Source organism: Gordionus sp. m RMFG-2023, chromosome 4 (assembly GCF_954871325.1).
Source record: "Gordionus sp. m RMFG-2023 chromosome 4, tfGorSpeb1-WG-v2, whole genome shotgun sequence".
NCBI classification, from domain to species: domain Eukaryota; kingdom Metazoa; phylum Nematomorpha; class Gordioida; order Chordodea; family Parachordodidae; genus Gordionus; species Gordionus sp. m RMFG-2023.
This window is the reverse complement of record NC_088778.1, coordinates 29,220,669-29,239,645: the sequence shown is the minus strand read 5'-3', so window position 1 is coordinate 29,239,645 and position 18,977 is coordinate 29,220,669. Positions and strand designations below refer to the sequence as shown.

Sequence of the window (18,977 nt, the reverse complement as noted above, 5' to 3'; positions counted from 1 at the left end):
ATATATGTCGTAATTTTATAATAGGGATCAGAACAATCCCGTATCATCATGGGAATTTAAAAAGGGCCTTTAAGAATTCAATTTTTTTTAAAAGAACTTATTCATCACGTTTTTACCTAAAATATAATTTAAATTTACTTAAAGATTTTAACAGGTTAATTTTATTTTAAATTTTTTTCAGATGAAATATCTATTATTAACGAGTCATTTCCCAGATAAGGGTTCATTTGTCAAACCAAATTAATAAAATATTCTTGATTTGATCATCATCTTGATCCAATAATTTATTAATAATTCATATTTTATAAAAATATTTTATTATATATTAATTGTTATATAGGTGAAAATTTAATTTAGACACGATAATCGGCTTGTAATAATAAATTAAAAAAAAAGCGAAATTTATATTTTTAATGGTAAAGCCATTATCCTGTATATTTCCTTCCCTTTGTTTGCTTAATATTTTTGCATTTGACAAATCATCAATATTATCCTTTTTTTTTAAAAAAAATTAAATTTCCCTAATATATTAAAATAAAATTTTATAAGCTATTTTGTTTAGTAAAAATAAATAAATATCACTGTTGCGACTGAAAAACTGACTGAAAAACTAAGATAAAATAATTCTAAATTGTTGCGACTGCTAAACTCAGATAAAATAATTCTTTATTAAAATAATTTTCTTTATAAAATAATAAAATAATAATAATTTTCTTTATAAAATAATAAAATCGAATAATAATAATTTTCTTTTTAAAATAATAAAATTGAATTTTGAAAATAATCTTTCTACAACACAAAATAAAAAAAATATTATTTCATATTTTCAACAACATCTTGAAATTAAATCAATAATCCCAATAAAAAAAAAATTAAAAAAATATACAAGGTTATAACACAATCCTTCAAAACAGCTGATCCGAGTTCGAATCCCGGCTAATGCAAATATTTATTTTTTTATAGAGACAAACTGTAAAATGAATATAATAAATGAATAATTATTTATATTTAGGATCATTTTAGAATATTTTTATAACAATTTTCCTCAGAGATAAATATCGATTATTTAATAGAAAATATTGTATTAAGAAAATCTTTATCTTGGACCATTAATTCACAAATAAAATATATTCTTTGTTAATTATTATATAGGCAAAATAAATTTCGATAAACGAATTATAAATTACAAAAACTTAGTTAAGCTAAATTTATTACACTTTTTATAATTTTGCCAAAGTAGGTTTATAGATGAAATTCACAATACCCATGTAAGAATCATATCACAAAAAAAAGTATTATTATTATAAAAAAATTTGAAATGAGCAAAATTTACAATTTTTTTTTAGATCTTTCAAAGATTTTTGATGAGAAAATCATAAAATTTCTTGATTAATTTTAAAAATATTTTCATATAAATAAGGAATAAAAAAAATTTTTAAATAGATAAAATAACTCATTTATGATCCTTCGCATAAAAATCTTTAGTAAAAGGCGAAAGATTTATGCGTTCTGCGAAGAATCTGAGACTAAACTTATAGAGTAAATATTAGTGTTGTTAAAGTAACTAGTTACTACATTTTTTGCTATAAAATAACTGTAACTAGTTATATTTTTACCAATGTAACTGCAAAAAGTAACTAGTTACTTTTAAATATGTTTGTATAAATCCTAAATAATATATTACAAATAATTCATTTTATTTTTAATATGTTGTGAATAAATTTATTTTAAATTAAATTTATTAATTTAAAATTTTGCAAATGTGAACACTAATTGAATTTTACCAATCCAAATAGATTTTCTTATCCTAAATTGTTACATTGCTCGGTTTTTTGTAATCAAATTCAAGTTAATAAATAAATCTATTTTTTAATATTATATTTTTCTTTACAAATTTAGTACAATATATTTCATATTTTTTTCCCTCAAGTTGCTGGCAATATTTATACTCTGGAATTTCATAAGCAAAAAATGTATTTTTTTTAAAAATTTTACTAAATTAAATCATTTTTGCCTTGTAAAAAAAATAGGTAAATAAATTCCATGCTAAATTATACAATGGGATACATATATAATTAAATTTTTTTTTTCTTTTTAGCTTTCACCTTAGGTGGTAAGCTCCTTCAATATCTCTCTCCACTTTATTACTCATGCTATCTATGTATATCTAATTGATATTTCTGATCCATTATATTTGGATCTCTCACCGGAGTATCGCTATCAAGGCCAAAGCTACTTGATCTCACACCGAAGTATCAATATCGACAGATATCCCACCGAATTCTTATCGATTCCATTGTAATCTTGATCTTCCGCCGGAGTATCATTATCAAGTCCAATGTAGCTTGGTAGACATTGAGCTTAAACGGTTTTCGAGGTCACCATTATCTTAGCGCTGGCCAAGAAATCGTTATCATCCTTTAATGACCCACGAGTTCAGCTGGTCTTTTTATTTGATTTATTGAACAAGTATCCTAGCACTCCCGATTGTCCAAACCTGTCAGTAACCGGATGGCATTTCTCAGCTTAGAAATTTATCATATCATATGTTTATACCCATACGTCATCGAAGAATAACTCGAAAATTTTTATTTCCTTACCATGATTGAACCTGGAACCTTCGGCTTCCAAGCATACATCATACACCACTTGGACACGCAGGCGAAAAAAGATTATTTTTGTAATATAATTCATTACCTTATTATTTTTAGTTTATCACATTTTTTGTTTTGTAAAAAAAAATTAGTAAATTAAATTCAATGTAAAATAATACAATATGACACATATTACAATTAAATACTAAATATAATAGGCACTTATAGAATAATTTTAATTAAAAAATTTTGGTCTAATTTAAGATAAATATTTATATAAAAAAATTATTCCTTAAAAATTATAATTAAAACTCTCAAAAAATAGATGATTTGTTAGGAGTAAATGGATGATATCTGTCAAAATTTTCTAATAATTTTCTACTATTATTTTTAATTTTTTAATTTCACATAAATATATCATAATTTTATATGCTAGATAGCGTAAAATATTTTTTACTTGATAAATAAATATATTTTAAAAAAGTAATAAATATATTTTAAAAAAGTAATAAATAAAGAAAGGTAATGTAAAATAATTATTTTGATTTAAGATAATAATTTTTTTTTAAACCGAAATTATTTTATATTAAAATAAATTGTAATTCTTAAATATTTGACATTGAAAAATTATGATTTACATAAAAATATATTAAATCTATAATTTTAGGTTACGACCATATCACGTTGAAAGCACCGGTTCCCTTTCGAACACCGAAGTTAAGCAACGTTGAGCCTGGTTAGTACTTGGATGGGTGACCGCCTGGGAATCCCAGGTGTCGTAATCTTTTTCTCCCATTTTATTTAATACTAGTTGATAACCCGTCAAAAATGACGGGGATGAGAATTTTATTCGTTCTTTTACGATAATTTTTTTTACCCCTCCTCCTTCAGGCCAATTCCAACCCATTAAGACTAAGAGAGAGGAATTGTCTTTTTTATTCAATGATTGATGAATCAGACATTTTCCTTTTTATGAGATGTGATTTCGAAATTTATATTTTAAATTACAAAAATGAAACAATATCTCTTATTAGCACCCTAAATACTAACATTATTTACCAGAGCTCTTGTTAGTCAGAATTACTGTTCACTCCCCACCGCGTGAAGGTAGGAGATGGATTTTAGGGGAGCAAAGAAATGAAAAAAAGTATGAAAATAAGAAGGAAGAAATAGAAAAAAAGAGACAAAGATATGAATTATAAGAAAATATAATAAATATTTATACTTCAAGAGTTGATGATTATCGGGTTACAACACATATGCATTTGTAGCCATATAAAAAATATAATATAATAAATTTTATAATATAGAAAATTTTACCTAAAAAAGGAGATTTCAATCTCTTTTCTTTGCTCAAGGTGGTTTCGTTTTTGAAGATGATGTTGTGATTTCCTTGCTCGTAGTTTGTCGTAAATAACCTGAAATAAAACGTGTGAATTGAAATTAAATAGAATATACTGTTGTTGGTGAGGAAGATGGTTTAGCGATGGTGAAGAAGTTCTCTTTTCTTTGCTCAAGGTGGTTTCGTTTTTGAAGATGATGTTGTGATTTCCTTGTTCGTAGTTTGCCGTAAATAACCTGAAATAAAACGTGTAAATTGAAATTATAAAATAGAATATACTGTTGTTGGTGAGGAAGATGGTTTAGCGATGGTGAAGAAGTTATCTTTTCTTTGCTCAAGGTGGTTTCGTTTTTGAAGATGATGTTGTGATTTCCTTGCTCGTAGTTTGCCGTAAATAACCTGAAATAAAACGTGTAAATTGAAATTAAATAGAATATACTGTTGTTGGTGAGGAAGATGGTTTAGCGATGGTGAAGAAGTTCTCTTTTCTTTGCTCAAGTTGGTTTCGTTTTTGAAGATGATGTTGTAATTTCCTTGCTCGTAGTTTGCCGTAAATAACCTGAAAAAAAACGTGTAAAATGAAATTATAAAATAGAATTTACTGTTGTTGGTAGCGATGGTGAAGAAGTTCTCTTTTCTTTGCTCAAGGTGGTTTCGTTTTTGAAGATGATGTTGTGATTTCCTTGTTCGTAGTGCCGTAAACCTGAAATAAAACTTGTAAATTGAAATTATAAAATAGAATATACTGTTGTTGGTGAGGAAGATGGTTTAGCGATGGTGAAGAAGTTCTCTTTTCTTTGCTCAAGGTGGTTTCGTTTTTGAAGATGATGTTGTGACTTCCTTGCTCGTAGTTTGCCGTAAATAACCTGAAATAAAACGTGTAAATTGAAATTAAACAGAATATACTGTTGTTGGTGAGGAAGATGGTTTAGCTATGGTGAAGAAGTTATTTTTTCTTTGCTCAAGGTGGTTTCGTTTTTGAAGAGGATGTTGTGATTTCCTTGTTCGTAGTTTGCCGTAAATAACCTGAAATAAAACGTGTAAATTGAAATTAAATAGAATATACTGTTGTTGGTGAGGAAGATGGTTTAGCGATGGTGAAGAAGTTATTTTTTCTTTGCTCAAGGTGGTTTCGTTTTTGAAGAGAATGTTGTGATTTCCTTGTTCGTAGTTTGCCGTAAATAACCTGAAATAAAACGTGTAAATTGAAATTATAAAATAGAATATACTGTTGTTGGTGAGGAAGATGGTTTAGCGATGATGAAGAAGTTCTTTTTTCTTTGCTCAAGGTGGTTTCGTTTTTGAAGATGATGTTGTGATTTCCTTGTTCGTAGTTTGCCGTAAATAACCTGAAATAAAACGTGTAAATTGAAATTATAAAATAGAATATACTGTTGTTGATGAGGAAGATGGTTTAGCGGTGGTGAAGAAGTTCTCTTTTCTTTGCTCAAGGGGGTTTCGTTTTTGAAGATGATGTTGTGATTTCCTTGCTCATAGTTTGCCGTAAATTACCTGAAATAAAACGTGTAAATTGAAATTAAATAGAATATACTGTTGTTGGTGAGGAAGATGGTTTAGCGATGGTGAAGAAGCTTTGCTCAAGTTGGTTTCGTTTTTGAAGATGATGTTGTAATTACATGCTCGTAGTTTGCCGTAAATAACCTGAAAAAAACGTGTAAATTGAAATTATAAAATAGAATTTACTGTTGTTGGTAGCGATGGTGAAGAAGTTCTCTTTTCTTTGCTCAAGGTTATTTCGTTTTTGAAGATGATGTTGTGATTTCCTTGTTCGTAGTTTGCCGTAAATAACCTGAAATAAAACGTGTAAATTGAAATTATAAAATAGAATATACTGTTGTTGGTGAGGAAGATGGTTTAGCGATGGTGAAGAAGTTCTCTTTTCTTTGCTCAAGGTGGTTTCGTTTTTGAAGATGATGTTGTGATTTCCTTGTTCGTAGTTTGCCGTAAATAACCTGAAATAAAACGTGTAAATTGAAATTATAAAATAGAATATACTGTTGTTGGTGAGGAAGATGGTTTAGCGATGATGAAGAAGTTCTCTTTTCTTTGCTCAAGGTGGTTTCGTTTTTGAAGATGATGTTGTGATTTCCTTGCTCGTAATCTATTTGATAACATAAATTAAATTTTTTAACTTCGTTTGTTTTTATTGATTTGGGTAGATTAAGAGTCCGTTGAATGGCACATTTCGTCAATATGATCCGTGGAATCTAATTTAAATAAATTTATTTATTGTCATAAATTAAAATTTTTAACTTGATTTGTTTTTATTGATATAGGATCACTGAAAAAATTATACTTAGATATTGCACCAAAGGTATTTTGTGTAGGAATCTAAAAATAATAATAAAATAGATTTTAATGGCCCACAGTAATGTTCAACTTGTTCTTGATTTTCAGTATCTTCAAGATGATTGGATGTTGAAGCAAATTGTTTATTTCCAGTATCTTCAAGATGGTTGGATGTTGGAATAAGACTTTGTTCGTTCCTTTTCTTGATACGACAAATTGCCTGTCTCTTTCTAGCTTTCTCCTTATGTTGATTTATTATTAAAATTTAAAAATATAAGGATTACTCAATTTTATAAAAATAAGTTTAGTTTAAAATATTTATTATTGTGGACATAAAATAAATTACTAAATATATACTTCATAAACATATTTATAAAAAATAATGGAAAATATTAGAATAGCCCCTCACCTAATAAATATATATTTCGGAATCACATCTTATAAGATAGGAAAAATCTGATTCCTCGTCATTCTTGACGGGCTATCAGCTAACATACAATACAAATTAAAAAAAATATAAAATTTACTCTTGTTGAAGCAATAATGCCTTCTTTAGATTTTGGTAGTATGAAACGTTCCATTGTTTGGTTTTGTTGAATGGTATCATGTGTAGGAATCTAAAAAAAATAATAAAATAGATTTTAATTGCCCACAGTATTTTTAATTTTTGGAAGGCAATTATAATAATTCCTCTATCTGCTGAAACATATCAGCAATATAAGATTTGCAATCTAATTTTTAGTTCAACTTGTTCTTGATTTTCAGTATCTTCAAGATGATTGGATGTTGAAGCAAATTGTTTATTTCCAGTATCTTCAAGATGGTTGGATGTTGTAGGAATAAGACTTTGTTCGTTCCTTTTCTTGATACGACAAAGTGCCTGTCTCTTTCTAGCTTTCTCCTTATGTTGATTTATTATTAAAATTTAAAAATATAAGAATTACTCAATTTTATAAAAATAAGTTTAGTTTAAAATGTTTATTATTGTGGACATAAAATAAAATTACAAAATATATACTTCATAAACATATTTATAAAAAATAATGGAAAATATTAGAATAGCCCCTCACCTAATAAATATATATTTCGGAATCACATCTTAAAAATATAAAATTTACTCTTGTTGAAGCAATAATGCCTTCTTTAGATTTTGGTAGTATGAAACGTTCCATTGTTTGGTTTTGTTGAATGGTATCTTGTGTAGGAATCTAAAAAAAAATAATAAAATAGATTTTAATGGCCCACAGTAATGTTCAACTTGTTCTTGATTTTCAGTATCTTCAAGATTAAGATGTGTAAATTGAAAGTATATGGTTTTGCTCGATGTGGTGTCTGTTAAAAAATATAATTATTTACTGATGATTGAAAGTTTTGCTCGATGTTGTGTCTGTTAAAAAAAATATCAATTATTGTAATTATTATATTATTATATGTTTTGTAATTGTTTTTTGTATTGAAATTCTTTTTTTGAAAATGGCGGTTCGATATGGTTTATGAATGCGTGTTTGATATGTTTAAGCTATGATGATTTTTATTGAATATATATATTATAGATTTGAATTCCTTAGCTCTTGTAGGATTATCTGCAAATATTTTTTTCATACTAATGTTCCTTCCTGCCTATTGCCTCAAAATACTTCTGAAATGCTTTCCATGATTTATAGGAGATTAAATCCATTTTGCTAATATGATCTAAATTGGCTTAAAATTGCTATGATAGATAGATAGATAAATTATAGAGATATAGAAAGAACAATATATTTGACATCAATTAAGACAAAATATTTACATTTCAACTTTGAAATATAATGCTATTTAAAATAAAATATAATATTATAGATAGATGGCGCTAAATATCATGGAGATTAAAACTAGAATTTAACATAACTTAAATACTTCCGAATTTGTTAATATTAATTAAATATTTTTAAGAATCAGTCCCTATTTAAGTAGGACAAACGTCCAATAATTAATAAAGAAGTTGAATATTACATAATATATTAACAAAATTATAATTGACTATTATCAGGTAAAATAATTGACTATATAAAGTCACAGTTGTGACTGTGACTGCTATAATCATTTTGATTGGACAAATAATATTTAAAAGAAAACTATTGGCTAAATTTGATTGACATTTTTTGAGGATTATATATATAGATTATCCTCTTTTAGTTGATTATAACAGAAACCTGTTGAATTCTTTTTTTAAATACCCGGACTGGGCCAAAAATATTTTAAATAGTCATTATTAAGCTACAAAAATTAAAAATAAATAAAATGTATCTAAAAATAAATTCCGGTCGGGCCTGAAAATATTACATTATTAACAATAATTCTAAAAGCTAATTTTTCCTATTTATTTCATCTATTTTTTTGCAAGTATTATTGGTAACATTTTTAAAGAAGATTTTTAGATGGTATTAACTCAGGGGCCCCTACAACGAGGGGGGTCCGAAGCAACTGCTTCAGTAAATTTGAGTGGGGGTACTTTTTTTACATCCATCATGATCATGTGATTTCTGGTTTATAAATGTAACAATAAGACCCCCCCCCCCCCCCACTTAATATTTAATTTAATGTATTGACGGAAATTTTGGTCGATGTTTAGTAAATTTGTTATCCGAAATTGTCATAAATTATTTTTCCAATTTTAAAATATGCCTAAAAATATTAACCAATATTGACAATAGCAAAATTCCTAGAAATTGAATTACTTATAGTATTAAAATGTATAAAGTTTTTTGCTTAACATGTCTCTTATTTGGTGGTCCACACGCAAATTCAAAATGGGCATGTTCTAGATAAATGGCATAAAAAATTCAAAATGAGTTTACATTTAACAGGTGCTTTTCAATCATAGTTGATGGCACATACGATGTTTCGAAATCAGAAGCAATAGCTTTGATAGTAAGATATGTTGAAAATAGTGAGACGCCGAAGCCTGTTGAAAGACTGATTGACATATATTGTACGGGAAATACCACAGGTCTCGATATAAAGCATAATATAATATCCAAACTTGGCTCGATGAATTTACCCCTTGAATATCTAGTTGGGCAAAGTTATGATGGCGCCTCAAACATGAGTGGAAGAATCAATGGTGTGCAAGCCTTAGAGCAGAGGCGCCAAAGGCAGCTTTTATTTGGTGTTATTGTCATCGATTAAATTTAATCGTTGTTCAATTATGCCAATCAATTAAAGAACTTCGAAATGTTCTAGGAATACTAGATGAGATTTATGTCTATTTTAATGGTGTAAAAAGATATGAGGTACTCAAAAAATTTCAGTGTAATGATCTGAAAAAATCGCAACGATTTCTACGCGTCAAGAATACCACTCGGTAATAGTTCCTTATTTATTTAAATCTTAAATGTTTTTTTTATTAAGAAGCTGGCTATCGTCATATAAAGCTATTGTAAATTTTTTTCAACTTTATGATGCCTTGAGGGCAGCTTTAACAAATTTAAAGGATCTGAAGATCCTGCCACTTCCACTATGGCTAGTGCTATAGTCTTTAGAATAGAAAAATTTGATTTTATCTTATCACTTTGTGTTTTGGATAAAATATTGTTGATTTGTACAAATTGCAAACCATTTCGAAGGATATAGGATTTGCAATAAATCAAATTCAGTAGGCAAAAGATTGCTTGATTAATTTGAGAAGTATAATATAAATTATTGTCTTAATTATTTTTTAATCTAATAGATAGTAACACTGAATTTTTGGATGTTTTTTCAAAGGCACAAGATGTTAGAAATCTACCTTTTGATTTTGAAAGTACAATCCAAAAAGGAGAGGTATATATACTTTCATCATTAAATATAGAAATTTTTTTTAGCTTTAAAATAGGTGTGTTTTATGCTGCACTCGATTTTATTATTATGCAGTTTAACGAAAGATTTAATGATGATTCCATCAAATTTTTACATCAAACATCATTTTTTACGCCAAAGGAAATGGCAGAAAAATCAATTATTAAAGAAGATATCGAGGATATCTGGGAATTTTACAATTTAAATTCAAGTCAAATTTTCGAAGAAATGTTGAAGTTTAGAAATATTTAAAAGATGGCCAAAATGGGGAATGTAATTATTACTCATGACCTAGAGGTTCAATCTAAAGATTTGTCAGATTCTGAGAATTGTAAATTTATTTAATTAAAATATTTTACCAATACATTATTTATCTTCTTCTGATGATGATGATGATAATTCAGGGACTTACGATTCAGATTGGAAAAACTATTCATTTATTTTACCTTATCGTTTACTTTAAAATTTTTATGTTTTCCCTAATTTAAGAATTTTATATAAATATTTATTAACCATTCCCACAACCTCCATGTACTGCCGAAAGAGTTGTGAGTAAAATTAAATTAATTAAAACAAGACTGCGCAATACCACGAAAGATTCTTTTCTCAATAATTTAACCATATTATCAATGGAAAAATTTTTATTTAGATGAAATTATAAATTCTTTCGCTTTCTCTTCTCCTAATTTATCTAAATTATGGAATAAACTTTTTATTAAGAACTTTATAATATTTAATACATTGAACGTTAAAAGTAAAACATATATACGTAATTTAAAAAAAAATATATATTAAAAATGTCATGTAAACTATTTATATAAAATCTATATAAAAAACTGTATAAAAAAAAATTAATTAGTATAGTAAATTGTATGTTGGGTGGGAGGAGGTCAAGAAAGAGAGCCATGGATGGCAATGCAGTTAGATCTGCATATATCAATAGATATGCGCTGTCTGAGATAGAAGCCTTCCTGAGGGTCACCATTTAAAAATAATATTTATAAAGTTATATTTTTTGCATTTTATTTATATTATATATTAAAAATTGATGCAATAAAAATTATTTTTGAAATTTATGGGTGTCATAATTATCATTTTTTCGAAGGGGGGGGGATACTTTTCAATGGGGTACTTTTCATGGGGGTATTCTGCTTCATTCGCTCAAAAAGTGTATGGGCCACTGTATTAACTCCAATGTATAATAATGTTAGGAATCGTTGATATAAGTTAATTGAAAAATAAATATTAAAAACACAATATTTAAAAGATTAATTTAAAATATAAAAAGAAATGTAAAAGTAAATCAATTAAGTATATTTTTATATAGCCTCGAAATCATTGTTTAAAAAATATATATAAAAACTCATATTAACAATTTAAAGTTAATATTAATATACTAAAAAATCAATTTAAACAAACTTGAGTTTGATGTAAATTATTTAATAGATTTTTTTTATTATAAATTGATTTTATATACTATATAAAGGACAGAAATTTATTGTATTTTCAGTTAAATATTGGAAGGGAGAAGAACAAAATTAAGAAAGTAATTTTAAAACTTTTATTTAATAAATATATTTTAAAAATATTTAACTGAAAATACAAAATTTCTGTCCTTTATATAGTATATAAAATCAATTTATAATATAAAAATCTATTAAATAATTTACATCAAACTATCAAGTGAGGTTAATATTAATTTAATATAAAGAATAAAAAAAAATCAATCTTTAAGGTTAATATTGAGTTAATAGATAGCGAAAAATAGATATTAATGGACATCACAACATTCCACCCTTTAAGAAATTAACTCCATTCCGGTTCTTCTTGGATGTAAATCTTTTAAGTTCATAACATAATCTCGATATCGCGTAGGCAATGCTTTAATTCTATTCGGCCTTTGACTGTTCAAACTCTGTTGTTGAATTTATATATTTTCATTTCCCGCTGGTTGATCATCATTTCTCAAAGTACAAGGTATTGTATTATTAGTATTTGTTTTCATTAGAGTACGGTATTGTATTTTTGGTATTTGTTTTCATATGAGTCATTGGGGTAAAATATTCGACCTTTTTTTGATTTGGTCTATAAATGTCTTTTAATAATTCCGTTTCCTGTATCTATCTCGTATAATAATTCCCTATTTTGCGTTTTACCGTTCCTTTATACGACTAAAGTCAAATGCTAAGCCAAAAATTATACCACCGAGAAGGGTACCTTATTCTAGAGTAGATGTTATAACTAAGGAATTAAATACCTGGCTGGAAAACAAGATCATCAAGCCGGTAAAAGACGTTAGATGGGCGAGTCCACTCACACCAGTTTTTATAAAAAATGGGAGTCTCAGATTGTGCGCCGACTTTAAAGATATAGTTAACCCAGCGTTTGAAGATTTCAAATACCCCATACCTAGAATTAACGATTTGATTGCCAAGTTAGCTGTAGCGAAAAAATTTGTAAAATTAATTTCTAACAAGCCTTCCTGCAAATTCCTATTCACAAAGACTCTATAGATTTGCTAACTATATTCACGCATAAAGTATACTTCAGATTCACGAGACTTCCGTTTGGACTGAAAGCATCTTCAGCCATATTCCAACAGACTATGGAACCGGTTTTCGGAGATTTAAAAGATTTTAGTTTCTACATAGACGATTTGTTAATAACGATGAAATACACTTGGATAACATAAAAAAAGTATTCGAAAAGATCATCAAATATGGATTAACCCCCAATTTCGAGAAAAATTTATTCCTCCAAGATAAAATACGCTTTTTGGGACATGATATAGACAAACATGGTATCCATCCCAATGATGATAAAATAAAAGCAATTATAGATATGCCGGAACCAAAAAATTCAGAAGAATTATCTACTTTCTTAGGCATGGCAAGCTATTACCATAAATTTTTAAACAGTTTTGCGGATCTGGCAGATCCACTATATAAAATAATCAACAAAGATAAATGGTCTTGGGACACCGAACATCAAGAATGTTATAAAAAAATAAAAAACTTAATCAGTCAACCTCCCACATTGAACTTTTTCAATCCTGATTTACCTATTAGCTGCTGATGCGTCTAAACGCGGCTTGGAAGCTATTTTATTTCACATAGAAGGGGACGGCAAAGAAAAGCCGATAGCATTTGCCTCAAGATCCTTACTTAAATCTGAAAGAAATTACACTAACATTGAAGGCGAAGCGTTGGCGATTATTTTTGCAATGAAAAGATTTCAAGAATATCTGATCGGAACAAAATTTACAATCATCACCGATCACAAGCCGTTGATTTATATTTTTTCCAAAGGATTAAAAGAAAATTCATCCATGTCGATAAGGTTACAGAAATGGATTATTGCAATGGGAGCTTACGACTTCGAAATAAGACATAGAGCCGGTAAATACAACACGGTACCAGATTGTTTATCCAGATTGCCATTAACATCTTCTATGGGGCGTACCAATTAATTTAAAAATAATTGAAAAAGAAGCTTCTAACGATGGAGAATTAATGGAAATAATCAACGATATCAGAAACGGTGACACGATAAAAAATAAAACATATAATAAAATGATAACGGAATTATGTATTATGGGAAATTGTCTTTTTAAAGAATATAAGGTGATAATACCAAAAAATATGAGAAAGGAGATATTGCAAGAATTACATAAAGGGCATCTAGGTGCTGGGAAAACGAAATCATTGGAGAGAGATATGTGGTGGCCTGGTCTAAATGCTGAAATAGATCAGGAGGTGAGAAACTGTGATACGTGTAATAAATATGCGGACAATCCTCATAATGTATAAAACCCATGGGAAACAGCTGTAAAAGTCTTCGAACGCGTACTTTGTACAATTTGAAGGTAGCAATTTCATGGTATGTGTTGACGCACTCAGCAAGTTTCCTATCATTAAAAGATTGAGAGATATAACTACTGAGTCAACAATCAAAGAATTGTTAAAAATAATCAGCTTATTTGGTATGCCCAATAAAATAATCAGTGATAATGGTACTAATTTTACAAGCAACTTGTTCAAGAAATTTTGCAATGATCATGGAATTAAACACATTCTCACCGCGCCTCATCACCAACAATCCAATGGTCAGTGTGAGCGAATGATAAGATCAATGAAAATATGCATGAAAAACATGGGAAATAATTATAAAATAGACTTAGATATAGCTTTAGAAAAGTTTTTATTCAATTATCACAACAAACCAAACGCAACAAGCAACAAGATACCAAGCGAAGTGATGTTCAACAGAACCATAAGAACAAGATGAGATTTGATCAAACCACAAGAAGATAAAGTGCATGAATTTAATCGTAATTTATCGTCTAATAGAAATATCATGAATGGTGACAAAGTTTGGCATAAAACCTTCAAGGATAATATATGGGACAAAGGCACGGTAAAACGCAAAAATGGGAATTTATTATATGAGATAGATACAGGAAACAGTATTATTAAAAGACATTTAGACCAAATCAAAAAAAGGTCGAATATCTTACCTCTTAGTAATGAAATGACTCATATGAAAACAAATACCAAAAATACAATACCTTGTACTCTGATGAAAACAAATACTAATAATACAATACCTTGTACTCTGAGAAATGACAATCAACCAGCGGGAAATTAAAATATAGAAATTCAACAACAGAGTTTGAACAATCAAAGGCCGAATAGAATTAAAGCATTGCCTACGCGATATCGAGATTATGTTATGAACTTAAAAGATTTACATCCAAGAAGAACCGGAATGGAGTTAATCTCTTAAAGGGTGGAATGTTGTGATGTCCATTAATATATATTTTTCGCTATCTATTAACTCAATATTAACCTTAAAGATTGATTTTTTTTTATTCTTTATATTAAATTAATATTAACCTCACTTGATAGTTTGATGTAAATATTTCATAGATTTTTTTTATTTATAAATTGATTTTATATACTATATAAAGGACAGAAATTCATTGTATTTTCGGTTAAATATTTATAAAATATATTTATTAAATAAAAGTTTTAAAATTACTTTCTTAATTTTGTACTTCTCCCTGCCAACCTTAACAAAAATAAATGTGCTAAAGTTTTTATAAAGATTAAAATTTTTCTATAAATACCAAATATAATAAAGGAATTTTTATAATCCCACACAAGTGCAATTCCATAATTGATCCCATTTTTTCATATTTTTTGTTTTAATTAATTCACTAATTATTTTTAAAATTTATTATATTAATCAGAAACCTGCAGAGGTACCATTTGCAAGGCCCAGCCCAGCCCGGGTATATTTAAAAATTTCCGGGCCGGGCTTAGAGCCGGGCTTGCAGGTCACTGATATTAATTTTCATATAATATAGTTGATAGCTTATAAATAAAAATTTCAAATAAATACTGAACAATTTTTAGTTACAATTCAAACTATATTTTTATTTAATGCTCAATAAATTATAAATACTTGCCAAATAAAAATGTTTTTTTTTTGATAAGAAAAATAAAATACTAACCATTTTGATAAATTAACTGTCCAAAAATTAATATTGATAACGGTCCGATCTAAGACTTTATACCATGTAAGCCTCGAGAGTTGGCAAAATCTTTCCGCCAATCTCCAGCATAATATTATTTTGGCTAAAATCTTAATCGGGCCGGGCCGTTCCACCCAAATCGGGTGGTTTAACAATATTAGCCCTAAAGGATTAATTTTTTGAAATAATAAAAAATATTACCCAGTTTGATTAATTTAATGCCCAAAAAAAAATTATCCATTTTAAAATAAAAAAATCATTTTAGTTTTCAATCAAAAATTAATTTCTTTAAATAATTGAAAGATTTGTATGAAAATTAAATATATTCTATTCTATTCTATTCTATTCTATTCTATTCTATTCTATTCTATTCTATTCTATTCTATTCTATTCTATTCTATTCTATTCTATTCTATTCTATTCTATTCTATTCTATTCTATTCTATTCTATTCTATTCTATTCTATTCTATTCTATTCTATTCTATTCTATTCTATTCTATTCTATTCTATTCTATTCTATTCTATTCTATTCTATTCTATTCTATTCTATTCTATTCTATTCTATTCTATTCTATTCTATTCTATTCTATTCTATTCTATTCTATTCTATTCTATTCTATTCTATTCTATTCTATTCTATTCTATTCTATTCTATTCTATTCTATTCTATTCTATTCTATTCTATTCTATTCTACTCTATTCTATTCTATTCTATTCTATTCTATTCTATTCTATTCTATTCTATTCTATTCTATTCTATTCTATTCTATTCTATTCTATTCTATTCTATTCTATTCTATTCTATTCTATTCTATTCTATTCTATTCTATTCTATTCTATTCTATTCTATTCTATTCTATTCTATTCTATTCTATTCTATTCTATTCTATTCTATTCTATTCTATTCTATTCTATTCTATTCTATTCTATTCTATTCTATTCTATTCTATTCTATTCTATTATATTCTATTCTATTCTATTCTATTCTATTCTATTCTATTCTATTCTATTCTATTCTATTCTATTCTATTCTATTCTATTCTATTCTATTCTATTCTATTCTATTCTATTCTATTCTATTCTATTCTATTCTATTTTTAAATATAATAATCAAAAAAATTGTAAAAACGCTATTCTTCCTATACAATCATCTTTTTTTTCGGATAGTTTTATTGGAAATATTTCTAAAATTTTTAATTTTTTATAAAGATTTATTGTTAAAAACAACAGACTACTTTTGTAATTAAGATTCTAAATCAAAATATAAATTGAATATTGGTAGAAAAAAAAATGGTTTCCAAAAAAATTTAAACTCTTTGGTCCAGCTTAAAAACTGACATTTTTTTTCGATTAAATCGCGGCCTAATAATTTGTTTCTATTGGGAAAGTAAAAATAAATATCAGTGACCATCGGCCCTATTTTTTTTTTTAAATATACCCGGGGCAGGTCGTGCCAAAAAAAGTTTTTTTAAAAATACTTGGGGTAGGTCGTGTCAAAAAATTTTTTTAAAAAGAAGTCCAGGCCGGGCCGCACAAATGGCACCTCATTCTATAATATTAAACCATCAAAAAAATCATTAGAGCCACCAAAATAAGTTTATTGGGGGGAGGGGAATTAATAACCTTAACTAATATCGGTTCTGTTCAGGTTCAGATTGAAATAAAATAACGGTTCAAAGTTAGGTAAAAATAATAATATCGGTTCGATTTCAACTTTTAAAATCACCTGTTCGAACCTTTTTGCATATAAGAGGTATTGATAGAATTATGTAAAAGAGAAGCATATTCAAAATATTATCCTATGCTTTAAAAAAAGAATCTATGCCATCAAAATATTTTCACGAATCTATCTTGTCAAATTAAATCTATGGAGGAGGAAGAAGAAATTTTATGTCTGAGAATACTTCTATATGCTAACTTGGGTAGCCGGCACCGTCAAATAGCAATATACAAAAATATCTAAAAATATTGTTAACTTATATTTATCGCAAAAATGTCCGGGTTATTAATTATCTTTAAAAATAGTTGAATTATCAAAAAGTTCACAACGATTCAAGGATATTTTTCGGGGGAGAGGGGCTCGGTTCAGGTTAGAGTGACAAAATTTATAACGGTTCAGGGTAAATATTATTGGTTAATACAGGTTTAGCGGTTCGGTAAAGGTTCAGTTTTAATGCCTCAAATAAACAATTTTGCGAATATCAAATTTAAAAAAAATACGCATATCATTTTTCCTAACTTCAACCATAGTAAAATTATATTTAAGTAAAACAAAAAGATTTTACATTTAATCAAAAATTTTATAACAAGTTATGAATAGCATACATCCTACAATTATGAAGTTATGAGAAAATATACAACACTATGGAATGCATGTAGAAAGGCCAAATTTTCAGAAAAGATAAGAGAGATGCAAATATTTATTTATGCATAAAAATTAGTAATTAAAAGATATTTCTTTAGCTTTCACCTTATAGTTGTATATATCAGCTAAACCAATCAATTGATAAGATATAATTTTGCAGGACTACTATTTTTATGTTCTTACCATCTAATGAGCCAAGGCAGTTTGGAAATCCATGTTTTTCAAAATATTCTTGTGCAATCTAAAATGTTGGGAATTACTATTGGCTTAAGATTACTACGATGATTATCATTGGACAAATATTTTTTAAAAGAATACTATTGGTTAAATTTTATTGAAGTTTTTTGAGCAATATTATAATAGATAAAAAAAATCTTTAATAGATGAAATAACTCATTTATGATCCTTCACACGGAAATATTTAGTAAAAGACCAAATATTTATGCGTTCTGTGAAGAATCTGAGACCAAAAACATGTAAGGTAAATATATCAGGAACTTATAGAATAATTTTAATTATAATATTAGTCTTATCTAAGATAAAAATTTACATAAAAATTATTGATTACTTTATATGATAGCAATCACAACTCAGAAATAGTAGTTTATATCAAAGTTAATTTTTAATATTAATAAATAATTTTTAATATTAATAAATAATTTTTAATATTAATAAATAATTTTTAATAAATAATTTTTAATATTAATAAATAATTTTTAATATTAATAAATAATTTTTAATATTAATAAATAATTTTTAATATTTTAGAGTTAGAAATTTTAAAAACTATATTTAAATGGGTGGGAGATATATCTTATTACTAGTGTATAACTCTCAAAAAATAATTTTTAGGATTAATAGGAGGATGTCCTTCAGAATTTTCTAACTATTTTGTACTATCATATTTAATTTTATATTTCACATAATAATGAATTATTTTATGTGCTAGATGGCGTAAATTTATTTTACTTAATAAAATCAAAATACTTTTAAAAAAATAAATAAATATAGGT

General features: G+C 26.9%; 3 non-coding genes across 3 annotated transcripts; 1 reads left to right on the top strand and 2 right to left on the bottom strand.

Moving 5' to 3' along the window:
* Positions 1-1,404: 1,404 nt before the first annotated feature.
* Positions 1,405-1,528, bottom strand: LOC135929235 (U5 spliceosomal RNA). The gene has a single exon (XR_010572540.1). It is a non-coding gene; the product is annotated as a U5 spliceosomal RNA (small nuclear RNA).
* A 1,732-nt stretch (positions 1,529-3,260) lies between these two features.
* LOC135929202 (5S ribosomal RNA) lies at positions 3,261-3,379 on the top strand. The gene has a single exon (XR_010572516.1). It is a non-coding gene; the product is annotated as a 5S ribosomal RNA (ribosomal RNA).
* A 14,931-nt stretch (positions 3,380-18,310) lies between these two features.
* LOC135929238 (U5 spliceosomal RNA) lies at positions 18,311-18,432 on the bottom strand. Its single transcript, XR_010572542.1, has one exon. It is a non-coding gene; the product is annotated as a U5 spliceosomal RNA (small nuclear RNA).
* Between the last annotated feature and the right edge of the window lie 545 nt (positions 18,433-18,977).